General features: G+C 44.4%; 1 long non-coding RNA gene across 1 annotated transcript; it reads right to left on the reverse strand.

Moving 5' to 3' along the window:
• Positions 1-11,140: 11,140 nt before the first annotated feature.
• Positions 11,141-13,634, reverse strand: LOC125930005 (uncharacterized). Its single transcript, XR_007460028.1, has 3 exons — positions 13,374-13,634; positions 12,023-12,114; positions 11,141-11,309 (listed from the first exon to the last, which is right to left on the reverse strand). It is a non-coding gene; the product is annotated as an uncharacterized LOC125930005 (long non-coding RNA).
• Positions 13,635-14,272: the final 638 nt, after the last annotated feature.

Raw genomic sequence — 14,272 nt, forward strand, 5'->3', positions numbered from 1 at the left:
AGAATAATCAGTCGTCAGAAGAAAATAGAAGACCAACTCTTACAACTGAGTAGAAGGGAGGCATATGTAAGGTTTGTTTCATTTCTCATTTCCTCTTTGAGTGATGCAATGTAACACCACAATTCAATGTTATCAAGGGGGTGGCATTTCACAGGAAGGACTCCTAGCGTGGCGGATAGAAGGTTCCGTAAGCCAGATTTGCTACCGATGACGCCAGCAATTCAGTGACATTAGAAAAAAAAGTCAAGTATTATTTCCAAAAGGGATAGGCACCTTTGAAGAAATAATATTGCCTTTTCTTTGACTTTCATGCTCCAGTTCGTCCCCAGCAGATAGACGCAGTGAAGAACCTGTATCCATACCCAGAGCAACATGTTTCCTTTAATGTCAGTCCCAGGTGAAATGAAACTACCCAGGAGGAACATGGCAGTCTCTCTGATTTTAGTAATCAGTCGTTCTCAAAAAACCAGACCTGTATTGTTGTTATTCCAGCAAGTTGGCCGTTTACAAATACATCATCTCCAAAATTTTCATTTGTATATTCGGAATAGAGAGTGTCAGGTATAGGTGCCCATATATGTATTATAAAAATGATAGGCTCCCAGACCAGCCATACACATCTCTTTCATTCATATTATGCCAATGGTGTTGGGAGATTCAAAGAAGTATGAAGGGTTCAAAGAGTGGTAGTCTGCTTTGGGAAGATAATCTGTGGCATAAAATCCAAAAACAATCACCTTATGAGTTCTACTACTTTCAGGAAAGAAGGAAGGAAGGAAGCAAGGAAGGAAGGAAGGAAGGAAGGAAGGAGAAAGGGAAGGAAGGAAGAGAGGGAGGGAGGGGGAAAGGAAGGAAGGGAGGGAGGTAAGAAAAGGGAAGAGAGAGGGAGGGAGGGAAAGAAGAAGGAAGGAATAATCATATCAGCCATGGTCCAGCCAAGAAACAGAAACCACTCTGAGTATTTTGGTTTCTCGGGACACAAAAAAGCTGAGTGGCTGCTAGGAGGTGGCAAGGCAACCCAGAAATTACAACAGCAGAAACTCACTGCCACCCCTAGAGTAGTGGGTCAAAAGGAGAAGACGATGTTACCAGAATCCAGAAGCCAGATCACCCTGTGGAAGTTGGAACCACAGTGTGCTGGTCCAGTGGGGGCTGGATCCATGAAGGAGCTGCCATAGATGCTATTGGGGAGGCATTTACGGATTCAAGAAAGGACAAGGAGAAATACCATGGCTTCTCCCTTCCTCCCACCATCCAGTTCCCATTAGTGCCTCCCATTGACCAAACTCCGCCAGCAACCAGCTGACACAAGGATCCTAGGACACTCAGCCTGCAGGGGTCAGTCTCCTGCAATATAGAGCAGAGCAGGGAAGGGCAAGACAGGATGTGAGGGCTCAAAGACCAGGCCTGGCGCACTAGCCAACTAATTAAAAAAAGCGGGGGCCAATCTACCCTCAATTCCAGCATATCCAACAGGAAGAGGTTGCTTATTAGCTCTGAGAACAAGAACGATCCACATGAAAAGTCAGATGACGATATGACAAAAATAACACTACCAGGCATCGATATGAAAGATGCCACAAGAGGAATCTGTGACACCTGCGAGATGAATGAGCGTGAAATGGGAGGGACCATGTTGGCCTGGAATTGACTGGGTTCTAGTTCAGAGAGAAGGAAGATCAGGATGAAATCAAGGTACCGAGACCGACAGGTGTTTTACTGGGTCGAACACTGCATAGTCACAGTCAAAAGATAAGTGAAACCCGACGAAAGGCATTGGACTCCTCAGTGGGCACAGGGGCAGGTGTGACCTGTGGTCTTACCAGAGGGCTGGCGTGGAGGCAAGAAGCCACACTGCAGGGCATTTAAGGACTAAGTGTATTCCCGTTGTAAAGTTTGACAATGAATGGAAAGAGAGGCTTGCAGGGTGGCAGGTTTCCCCAGAGGATCTGGTTTGAAAACAGACGGAAGAGAAAGTAGAGACTAACACCAAAAGCCCAGAAGCCTCTAAGCTGCTCAGAGACAGATTTGCACCTCATCTGTCTTAGAATTCCCAGAGCCTTGAGCAGTGTCTGGCACACAGTAGGTGCTGATCGCACAGCGGTGAAATGAATGAGTGGGCAGACATGAAACCCAAGTAAATTGGGACTGCAGAAGGCCCTAGAACGTGTTGAAAATTGTCTGAAGTGATGTGGCAGCGTGGGGGCCTGCTGGAAAACCCCAGCGGCAGCCAGACCAGTGTGGGCAGCTGCAGTCAGAAAATGAGATGGTTCTTTCTGAGAAAGTACAAAGTGTCGTAAATAGCGTCGACGGATGCAAGTGGCCACAGCTGCACAGCAAAGCAAGGAGTGTGTGCTCAGCACAGAACACGTACCTGCCCACCAAGTTCTTCCCAGCTGTAGCCTCAGCTCAGAGCGGGTGGGGGCTGCCACCCAGAGTGGGGACCCACCGAGTGGGCACAGGATAGTCCCTGTGCTCTTAAGGCTTTGTAAAGCTGTGCCTAAGGAGTGTCCCTGAAGAGCCTGTGCTTCCAACATTACCTGGCTGTTAAAGTGTCCCAAGCACGGACAGTTAAAGTGTCCCAAGCACGGTTTCAAAAATAAATTAAAATTAGGGGCGCCTGGGTGGTTCAGTAGGTAAAGCGTCCGACTTTGGCTCAGGTCATGATCTCACAGTGTGTGGGTTTGAGCCCCGCATCGGGCTCTGTGCTGGCAGCCCAGAGCCTGGAGCCTGCTTTGGATTCTGTGTCTCCCTCTCTCTCTCTGCCCCTCCCCCACTCGTGCTCTGTCTCTCTCAAAAATAAATTAAAAAAAAAAAAGTTTTTAATGATGTCAAGAATAAATTAAATGACCGATATGGAAAGTCATCACCTAATGTACAGCATCTTTAATGTAGGAATTTTTAGTGTGACTGTCTATCTCCAAGTGTACCAGGCTTTCTCCATTAGAGAAATGCTTTAGCTTTAACAGGGGTAACAGCAACCTGCAAGTGCTTTCCGATTTGTATTGCCTCCTAAAACCTCTCACCAGGGCCAGGATGAGGGTGAGGCTCCTAACAAAACCAAGAAGACAGTCCTGATTACTAGTGTTTTGAGAGAGAGAACCACACCCTATTAGTGTTGGTTTCAAGTTCCCTGCCCCATAGGCAACAATCTAGCCTTGTGCCTGCTTGACGCACAGACTCACATATTTCTTTTTTTTATTAAAAAAAATTTTTTAAGTTTATTTTTGAGAGAGAAACAGAGCAAGTGGGGGAGGGGCAGAGAGAGGGAGAGAGAGAATCCCAAACAGGCTCCACACCGTCAGCACAGAGCTTGAAGCGGGGCTTGAACTCACAAACTGCAAGATCATGACCTGAGCTGAAACCAAGACTCAGATACTTAACTGACTGAGCCACCCAGGTGCTCCAGATTCAAATATTTCTTTATTTTTTTTTAAATTTTTTAATGTTTTATTTAGTTTCGAGAGAGAGAGAGAGAGACAGAGTACAAGTGGGGGAGGGGCAGAGAAAGAAGGAGACACAGAATCCAAAACAGGCTCCAGGCTCTGAGCTGGCAGCACAGAGCCCAACGCAGAGCTCGAACTAGTGAACCACAAGTTCATGACCTGAGCCAAAGTCAGACGCTTAACTGACTGAGCCACCCAGGTGCCCCCAGACTCAAATATTTCTTAAGTGAAATAATCCCATCAGAGAAGTTATAAAAATTCTCCAAATTCAATTTTGAATGAGATTAAAGAATACCAAATACATTTAGTTATAATAATAATACTACCAACAATTAAAATGTATCGAATCGAACATAAACTAAGCTCCTGGATCCATGCTACAAAACAGTCAACACACTACCTCGCACACCAACAATTCACAGTCCACATTCAGGACGCTGCTGCTGGATGTAACCAAAGCCTCAGTCTTATTTTTATTTATTTATTCTCCACTTTCTTCCATAAAAGATTTGAGGCGACCTGCAAGAATACACACGTCAAAAGAAGACTTTGAAAGCGTTTTCGTTTCCTGGGGCCAGCATAACGAAGTACCACAAGATGGGTGGCTTAGACAATGGAAATGTATTGTCTCACAGTTCTGGAGGCCAGAAGTACAAGACTGGGTTTTGGCAAGGTTGGTTCCTTCTGGAAAAGCTAGGGAAAGATCTGTTCCAGGCCTTCTCCTTACTTTTGGAAGTCTCTTGGCTTTTAACAGCATAACTACTGTCTTCACATGGCATTCTTCCTGTGTGCATGTCAGTGTCCAAATTTCACCTTTTTATAAGGACACCAGTCATATTGGATGTGGGTCCCACTTTAGTCCAATGTGACCTCATCTGCAATGACCCTGTTTCCAAATAGGATCATATTCTGAGGTACTGGGGCTAGAACTTCAACACATGAATTTTGAAGGGATACAATCCAACTCCTCACAAGAAATGAAAATGAAGAAAGCATGGAGAAGTTTTCAGGAAACAGAATACACACATTCATCTCTTCACCATCCTAAAAACCTCAGCAAATTAATAATAAATAATAGAAATAATAAAAAGTTATCAGTCCACAAGCAGAAAGTGGCTCCAGGAAAGACCCGAGTATGTAGGTGATGGAGGACGTTTAGCAGAGAGACAGGAGAGGGAACTGACTTGGCAGGAAAGGATGAACAAATTCTAAGTAAGTACAAATTATAAATACAGTGAGGAAATGGTGAGATGAATTTGTAAAATACGGTCTACCCATAGAGCAAACATCAATCACATTCTGCAGACAAACTATCTGTATTTTTATAGGCAATTATTTGCACTGCTATCAGTTTTCTGTATTTTAAGGAGTTGTAAAATAAGTCTAGTCAAAGATAAACAGGGGTGCGCATTCCTAGAACATCACATAATCCCAGACTCTTGAACATTCCTTTGCAAAGATGTCTGGTAATTGCTTTTGCCCATTTGAAAGTCTTAATATTTTTCCTTATTTGTAGTTGGGGGCTCACCAGCGTCTGGAATCCCATGTCATATGGTCTTGGGTGATTATTCAGTAGTGGGTACAGATTTGGTTTGAGTCCATGGGAGCCAAAGCAAAAGGGGAAACTGGTTATATACCTTTATTGGAGTGCCCAGTGGGGCTTAAAATATTTGAAACTGAAGAAGTTTCATTTCATTTTTAATTACTGGCCACTTTTTTTATTTGAAGAATAGAAGGGGTCAATTTGCTTCTGTAGTCAGCTTCCTTTGTTTGTGAGAAAATTATCAAAACGATTCTTTTATTTATACAAAAGTAAAGCAATACCCACCCATTGTTTTAAAATACCCTGTGAGATAGCCATTAACTTTGAAAGCGGTTAGGTTAAGCAATGTGTCTATAAACAGAACTTGAGTGGCACCTGGGTGGCTCAGTTGGTTAAGCTAAGCCTGACGTTGGCTTGGGTCATAATCTCCCCGCTCGTGGGCTCGAGCCCTGAGTCAGGCTCTGTGCTAAAATAAAAAAAAAAAAAGATATTTTCATTGTGAGAGAAAAAATTGCGGTAAGTCAAGGATCTCACTTGTGCTAACAAGTGTTTTTCGTAGTAGAGCTACAAATACAATCTAATTAATGAATGTATCAACTGTTTCTTCCTTCTTTTGAATCATTAACATTTATCCTGGCCTGTAGCAGGAAGAGTTTTTCGAAGCTGACATTCAGAAAAAGAAAAAAAAAAAAGATCAACCTTGTGTTTTGATTTATTCCTCTACACTTTTCTTGTGTCTCGTCTCCCAAATTTACAAAGACTCAGGTTTGTGGTCAGCCTTATTAAGTGCATAAAGGGAAACAAGAATGTCGGGTGGGAGTGAGGGAAGAGAGAAACCGGTCTCAGGTGTGCAGGCTCAGGACACAAATTTAGACTATTTGAGAAAATGGGGACTGCAAGCTGGAAAGTATTTCCTTTCCCTCCTGAAGGATGAGTGGGCAGAGGAGGAGAAAGGAAGGGTGGTGCCATCTTGATTAGGAGAGGAAGGCGATCGATCATGAGATGGGTTGTAGGCATTGCCAGATGCTTGCCGATGACACCTGTCTCTCAGCATCAGGAGGCGGGGATGTTGTGATGTTGCACCCACAACATCATGATTTCACTTTCTTCTTTCTGCTATATCTGTTTTAATTTGCTAGCCCCGTTTTAATGGTCAGGGGATGCATAAATGAGTATGGCAAGCTTGTAGCACCTGAAATGATACCTCATCAGATTGAAAATGGAAAGTCCTCAGTCACTGTTCAGAGAAAAATGTTTCTGGTTTATTTCTTGCAAAAGTTTCACCCGCTTAAGTAGATTCTGAATTTCGTCATTGTAACCATAATATATGAGAAGTTAACAAACCTAGTACTCCAATTTTATCAGTCAGAAAATGTCACCCAGAGAAATGACATGTAAGTGATTGTAAAAGACTGGAATTTCTCATAGAATTCTAATGGTTGATTCCTCTTATAGTGAAATTTCACACTGAGAACTAGGATCTGGGAGTGCCTGGGTGGCCCAGTCGGTTAAGTATCCAACTCTTGATTTCGGCTCAGGCCATGATCTCACAGTTTGTGTGATCGAGCCCAGCATTGGGCTCTGCACTGACAGCACAGAGCCTGCTTCGGATTCTCTCTCCCTCGCTGTCTGCCCCTCTCCCATTCGTGGTCTTCCTCTCTCTCTCTCAAAGTAAATAAATAAACTTAAAACAGAAAAAAAACAAAAAAAAACAAAACAAAACAGAACTAGGATCTGAGTCTAGCACAGATTTCCAGAGATCTTATGCCCAGAGCCTGAGAAAAGTCAGCCGTCACACGATACTCTTGCCTGTTCTTCATGTCCCTTACCTTCTCGGTATCAGTGACTTCAGTCACCTGTGTGATAACTACCTGTAAGCCAAAAATGCAAAGTGCTCTCAAAAAATTCCCGTGTCACAAACGTCCTTGTGGAAATTATGACTTCTGACTCTTGTTTCTTGCCTTCATTTTTCTAAAATAAAGCATTCATCTATGTTCACAGACAGACTACTGAGTGATTTGCTGACAGCATTCTTAAATATTGCCAAATTTGAGTGGACAGAGGCAGAACAAGCCAGGAAAATTGAGGCTGGATAGTATTAGTATTAAAGGTGTCTCACTGTAGAGAACCATTTGAATGTCCCCAATACCAGCTAAGAAATATCTAACTACAAACTAATCCCGTTTGCCTTGTAAGTTGTTTATACCTTTGAATATTGATTGATTATTCAATCAGTAATTTGATTGAATGGGTTAACCATTCATGAAAGATAGACCTATCCTAAGGAAAGGCTGGGGAAAAGAGAATTACAGAGAAAAATGCTAGCAGTGTCCACATTAATCCTGTGAGAAGCACCATTTCAAAGGCAGCCAGTCAATCCTAACAGTGAAGTGTGTGGGTTTTGCCATCAAGCAGTCTTTTGGGGTCAGAAATTTGAACCTCATGTCTCTTAGCTGCTCCCTCAGTGTGACTTTGGGACATTCCATTGGCCCCTCTGGACCTCAGTATCATCATATGTAAAATGGGAATAATAATAGTCCCCATCACATAGGTCAGTTGTGATTAAATGAGATACCATACACTGTGTTGTGTTAGAATGGTACTTGGCACACAGTCATCCCTTGATATCAGCGATGGTGATGATAATGATGTCCGTATAGCCATTTCAATGTCAAATATTGTTTACTAATAAATGTTATTTAAATGTCGCATGTAAATACATCATATGATTTAATAAATAATATTTGCTATTAATATTGATTCGATTTGGGGTGCCTGGGTGGCTCAGTCGGTTAAGCGTCCAACTTCAGCTCAGGTCATGATCTCACGGTTCATGGGTTTGAGCCCCACGTCGGGCTCTGTGCTGACAGCTCGGAGCCTGGAGCCTGTTTCGGATTCTGTGTCTCCCTCTCTCTCTGACCCCGTTCATGCTCTGTCTCTCTCTGTCTCAAAAATAAATAAACGTTAAAAAAAATTAAAATGTATATTGATTTAATTTTAATTTAATATTAAAGTCAATTTAATTCAAGTTTACTTTTTTAAATTATGCTCTCTTGAGGCCACTGGACTCTCTTGAGTCCTTCCCCCTCCCCACATTCCTTAGCAGATTTTGTGGAATCTGAGACTGAAACAGAACAAGGTTGCTATGGGCAAGTTGGGAGACCAAAAAAACCCACACCTACTGTGTCAGATAAACCTTAAGGTGACCCCAATAGGTCACCTCCCTTGTCTAATCTCCTGTGACTTGCTTGTGACCAATAGAATATGGCCACAGACTATGCCCCTCCCATAACTGGAGAAAGAAGCCGTCTGGAGCCACAGAGAGAGACTCTCCCCTACAAGCCTTGAAGGAGCAAACGTCTACACTGTGAACTGCCTACAGGGAAGACCACACGGCAGGAGACTGCAGGCGGCCCCCAGCTGGCAGCCAGTAGGAGACAAGGGCCCTCAGTGGACAGGAATTGTGCCAACAACCTGAATGAGCTCGAGGCAGACTCTTTCCCAAGCCTCCAAATAAAAACGCATTCTGGCCAACACCTTGATTAGAGCCTTGTGCGAGTGAACAGTGATCCAACTAAGCCGTGCCTGGACTCCTGACCTATGGAAACTATGAGATAATAAGCGTGTGTTGTTTTAAGTTGCTAAATTTGTGGTAATTTGTCACACAGCAATAGAAAATAAATACACCAGACTTTAGCTTGAGTCTTGTTCTAGGTTAAATTGTGTTCACCCCAAAGATGTTGAGGTCCTAAGTCCCAGTACCTGCGAATGTGACCTCACTTGAAAAGAGAGCCTTTGCAGATTATCAAGCTAAGATAAAGTCACTGGGGTGGGCTTTAATCCAATCTGACTGATGTCCTTTTAAGCAGGAGAAACACAAACACACCTACGGAGGGCAGCCACAGGGAGAAGGAATGCCTGAGTCTACCAGAAGCTACAGGGTAATGGCACGGAGCAGATTATCTTTCGCAGTCCTCAGAAGGAACCAACCCTACCAGCCCCTTGATTTTTGGCTTCTGTCCTGCAAAACTGAAAGACAAAACATTTCTGTTGTTTCAGCCACTCAGTTTGTGATACTTTGTGATGGCAGCCTGGGAAAATAATAGTTTTCAAAGGCAGGAAGCTGGGAAGGGCTGCTTTCCCATCACGGATGGGAAAAGACTAGAAAGGAGAATAGAATTCATCCATCCATCCATCCATCCACCCATTCAATAGACATGGAGCCTCTACGTTGCCGGCTGTTGTGCCACGTGGGCCCTGTGTGCTATGCAGTGGGGTTCTGAGATCAAAGCACAGCCACTACCCTCAAGACGCCCATCATCTAACGGGGAGGGTATAGAAAGCACAATTCGGTTTGACATGTGCTAGAGCAGAATATGAACATAGCTTTATGGTGCTTAATCCTATCTGGAAAGAGGGAGAAGGAAGGCTCCCTGGAAGAGGGACATAAAAGGGGAAAAGGAAGAAGAGGAAGAAAGAGGGTACTCTAAAGACAAGGAATCAGACATAAACACGTATGAAGACGTGAGAGAGCACAGACATTCCAAGTACCGCTCCCCAGGTCAGAGCAGAGAGTGCTTGTGGGCACAAAACAAACCGTGCTGCTATGTGCTGTGCCAAAGGATCTGAACTGCATCCTGCAAGTTTGGGGAGCCACGGACCAGCCTCACAGAAGTCAGAGTCGGGTGGGATTGTGACATAGAGTCCCGAACCATGGCCGTGGCAGACGGGATGAAGAGGAGAAGGCCCCTTTGAGAGAGATGTGGGAGCCAGAATTGACGAAACTTGATGAGTTGTCGTGTTAGAGAAAGGAGGAAAAGAAAGGAGTCCAGAATGATCCCGCATTTCTCTTGCCGACCAGGCAGGTGCTGGTAACTTCCCTAACCCAAGGAATATGAGAAAGAGATGAAATTAGTTGCCACCCCAGTGACCACTGCCCTCCTCTTTGCTAAGAGAACCCCAGCTTTGTTCACCCTCCTCTAAGGGGCCATGAATTCAAGGGAGGCTGGACCCCTTCCCAGTGCACAGGCAATAAATCTTGTTACATTTAGACCCACACTGTCCAATACAGTACCACTGGCCACATGGAGCTGTAGCGCACTTGGAATGTAGCTAATCCGAAGTGAGATGGTCTGTGAATGTAAAATATACATTCGATTTCAAAGACTTGATATTTAAAACAATGTAATATCGGGGCACCTGGGTGGCTCAGTCAGTTAAGCAGCCGATTTCGGCTCAGGTCATGATCTCGCGGTCCGTGAGTTCGAGCCCCGCGTCGGGCTCTGTGCTGACAGCTCAGAACCTGGAGCCTGTTTCAGATTCTGTGTCTCCCTCTCTCTGACCCTCCCCTGTTCATGCTCTGTCTCTCCCTGTCTCAAAAATAAATAAAACGTTAAAAAATTTTTTAAAAAATTAAAAAAAAAATAAAACAATGTAATATCAATAATATGTTGTATTGGGTAAATGTTGAAATAATATTTTAGATATGTTGGAGGGCAATATAAAATATAGCATTAGAACTAATATCACCTTTTCTTATTGTTAATTTTTTTTTTTTTTTAGTATTTATTTATTTTTGACAGAGAGTGTGAGGGGGGGAGGAACAGAGAGAGAGAGGGAGAGACACAGGATCTGAAGCAGGCCCCAGGCTCTGAGCTGTCAGCACAGAACCCATGAACCTTGAGATCACAACCCGAACCATAGTTGGACCCTTAACCGACTGAGCCACCCAGGCGGCCCTTCTTGTTGTTTTTGATGTGACTGACTGCTAGAAAGCTTAAAATTCTATATGTGACTCACATTATATTTCTACCAGACAGTGCAGGTTTAAGCCAATCATGGTGGTCTCATTCCCTCACCAGGTGAAGGATTTAAGATGGTATATGCATGTAATGCATTTATGATCAATGAAAATGGGGGGGGGGGTTGATGGCAAGGCTTCTAGAAGGTTCTCCACTCTCTTCAGAGGGAACATAAAACAGGGAGAAACATTCCTTTTTCTGCCATGGATGTTGATATCAGTGTGCTGCCTGGAACAATGGCAGCCATTTGGGGACCCTGAGGATAGCTGGCTTAAGTAAATAAATCAGAGTCTCAAGATAGAGAAAAACTATATCCTTGATGACATAAATGAGCCTCTCATTAACCCACATAATTTTTATGTTAAATTATATTTTTTATGTAAAATATATTGTTAAAGTCAAATTTAAATGGGTTTCCTGTTGTTTGCGGTCAAAAGCATTCCATCTAGTGACAACAGTGTCAGAGGCTGTTCTCTGTGTATGTTATCCCTCTTCTTCCTGTATATTCGAGTTTTTCCTCTGAAAAATAAGGAGAAAATCAGATTACTATTTGGATAGTTTTGTCTTTAGTTTATTTATTTATTTTTGAGAGACACAGAGAGAGAAAGGGAGTGGAGGAGGGGCAGAGAGGGACAGAGAATCCAAAGCAGGCTCGGAGCCATCAGCGGGGAGCCCAGTGTGGAGCTCAATCCCACGAACTGCGAGATCGTGACCTGAGCCAGTATCAAGAGTTGCACACCTAATCGACTGAGCCACTCAGGCATTCCTGGAAAATTCTTTTGTGTTCTATTTCAATATGCCATCATCTTTTGTGTCTGTGGCTGAAATGGTCTTGATGGGATAACACTTTTTCTGAGTAATACTCCACTTTTTTTTCTTCTTTCCTTTCTTTCCCCCCCCCCCCCCGATATGTAAATAAGGAGTAGACCCAGGTCAGGCAATGGAGGATGGATTTGTTTCTGTAGTAATTCCTGTGCAGGTACCGTGAGCTCTGTACGTGGTGGGGAAGGAGCCACTTTTCTGGACAGCTGCCAGACTCCAAACCTTTCAGAACGTGGTAGCTGTTGTCTCTGGAAGCAGCTTGATATGGTTTCAAAGAGAGGGGGGCTGTGATCACCACAGCCTGCTGCGTTTAGGGAACCAGTATTAAAAATCTAAATTTCACAGATCTCTTCTCTGGCACTTAATTATATATTGATATGAAGATTTTAGTGTTCATGACTCTGACCCACCATGCCATGTCTTCAGCTGTCCTCCCCAAGGTCCAAATATAATAAGCACCCAACATCAGAAGGGAAAAACTGCTGGGAATTCTGGTCAATGCCTGAAGCAAGTAAGAGAGACAAGGAAAAGAAAGAAAGTGTTTTAAACAGTTGTTGGCAGCAGAGACATTTGTGAGCGTGAAGCAGCAGAGAAAAAACAGAAGAGGTGTGGGGACGGAGCGGTGTGGAAGCTGAAAGGGACCTTTGAGCTTTCAGTTCAACTCCTTCCCTTAAACATGAGGTAATGGGGCCCAGGGAGGTGCTCTTGGCTCCTTCCTTCTGCCTTCTACATGCACAGAATTCTGGCCACGACCTGTCCTCTAGGAAACATAGGGCTGTGGGCATGGGAGACACCGCAGCCCTGTCCTCCAGGGGCTCCCGACACCAGCTGTGACAGAGTCAAGATCAAACCCATGTTAAGGCGATTTTGTTTTTGTTCTTACTTTGCTTTGTTTTGTTTTCCTAAGTCCCTGCCTCCCTCTATTCCAGATATGAATCAGTACTGGCTCTCAGACTACTTCTGCTTTATGTCTGTGCTGGTGGGGTTTGGTGACCATTAGATTAAGAAAATAAAGCAGTAAATTCTTGCTCATATGTTATTCTGGGGAAGCATGCTGTTACCCTCTCTTTCCCTCCTTCCTTTCTTCTTTCCTGTCTTCTTTCCTTCCTTGCTTATTTCCTTCCTTCCAATATACATTATTTCCTTGAGCAGATTTATTTACCATTTTTACCGTATTTACTATTCTTCCTAACCTTGGGAATAACCAAGAAACATCTTGGTTGGAATCATGAATCCAAACAGAACTACCACAAGTATAAAAGTCAAGGGACAAGTGCCATCCACTGACCCTTCTCACACTCCTGTCGGGAATTTTTACTTCAAATACAGCTATTCTCTGGAGACATACAAAACTAGACAAGTTTGCATCTTGTGTCTGTTCCTGGAGCCTGGGAGGGTAGATTGAAGTCAGAAGAGCAGAAGGGAAGGAAGACCCAATACATTTGGAAGGACATCTGAAAAAGATGAGCCAAGAAGAAGGTCGGCTCTGGTGGAGGACTCCTTCCCTACCCTTAGAATCCAAAGCACCCCCCCTCCCAGCCTCAGCCCCAGGCAGCAACAAAAGGCGGGTCTAGAACTCACTGAAAACCTGTCCTGCACACCAGCAGAAGAGCAGGATCCGGAGGGCTGACTGAGCAGGGCAGGGACCGGGCCAGTGAATAAGGGAGAATGGAAAGGATAAAGGCAACAGGGAAGGAGAGAGAAAGGGTTTTCTCTTGAGAAGCTGCAGGGAATCCTCTGGATCCTCTGTGCCTCCCTCACCATGTGGCTTTCCAGCAAGTCCTCCAGCAAGGCTCTCCAACGTGTTCCAAAGCCATCAGCCCCTCCCCCACCCTCGTCCAGTGCACCACCATCAGGCAGGAGGGCAGAGCCTCCTAGAAGGCCTCTGAGCCTCCACCCCTTCCTGCTTAAAATGCGTTCTCCCTGGAGCAGCTAGAGGGACCATTTAAAACCATAAATCAGATTGTGAGGTCACAATTCCGCAGCCCCAGCAGTGCTCCGGGGGGCATCCAGCCCAAGTTCCTCCCTAACTTTCTCCATTACCACTAGCTCCCTCACTCACCCATCCAGCCCTTGCTGGCCTTCTTTCGGGTCTTTGCAGATCCAGCTGCATTCTCCCCTGAAGGCCTCTCCGCTTGCTCATCCCTCCTGCCTGGAACACCATCCCTTCAGTACCTGCCATGGCTCTCTCCTCCTCATCCTTTGAGCCTCAGCTCAGTCAGTGCTCCCAGGGGTCCTTCTCTGACCACCAGCCTCACTCGTCATTATGCGCTCCATCATCACCACCTGAAGTTATCCTGCTGATTCTTTTCTTTCTTTCTTTTGTAATACCTATTTTTTTGGTCTGTTTTTCCAACAAGGTTAAAACTATCTTGTCTGGGGCTGTCCCCTCTGCCTAGAACAGAGCCTGGCACAGAATAAATGCTCCATAAGGGCTTGTTGAATGAATAAGTGAGTGGATGAAGAGATGTGGGGTGGTCTCAAAAATCCAGAAGGGACACCCAGGCTAGGGTCGCCTAGATTTTGTAAATACAAACCCAAAGAGCCCCTGTACATTTGAATTCCAGATAAATAATGAATGCATGTAATACTAAATGAGTAGATGTCCCAAATATCGCACGCGTTCACTGTTTATCTGAAATCCAAATGTAAGGGGTGCC

The sequence above is a fragment of the Panthera uncia genome, chromosome A2 (assembly GCF_023721935.1).
Source record: "Panthera uncia isolate 11264 chromosome A2, Puncia_PCG_1.0, whole genome shotgun sequence".
In the NCBI taxonomy this organism is placed as follows: Eukaryota; Metazoa; Chordata; class Mammalia; order Carnivora; family Felidae; genus Panthera; species Panthera uncia.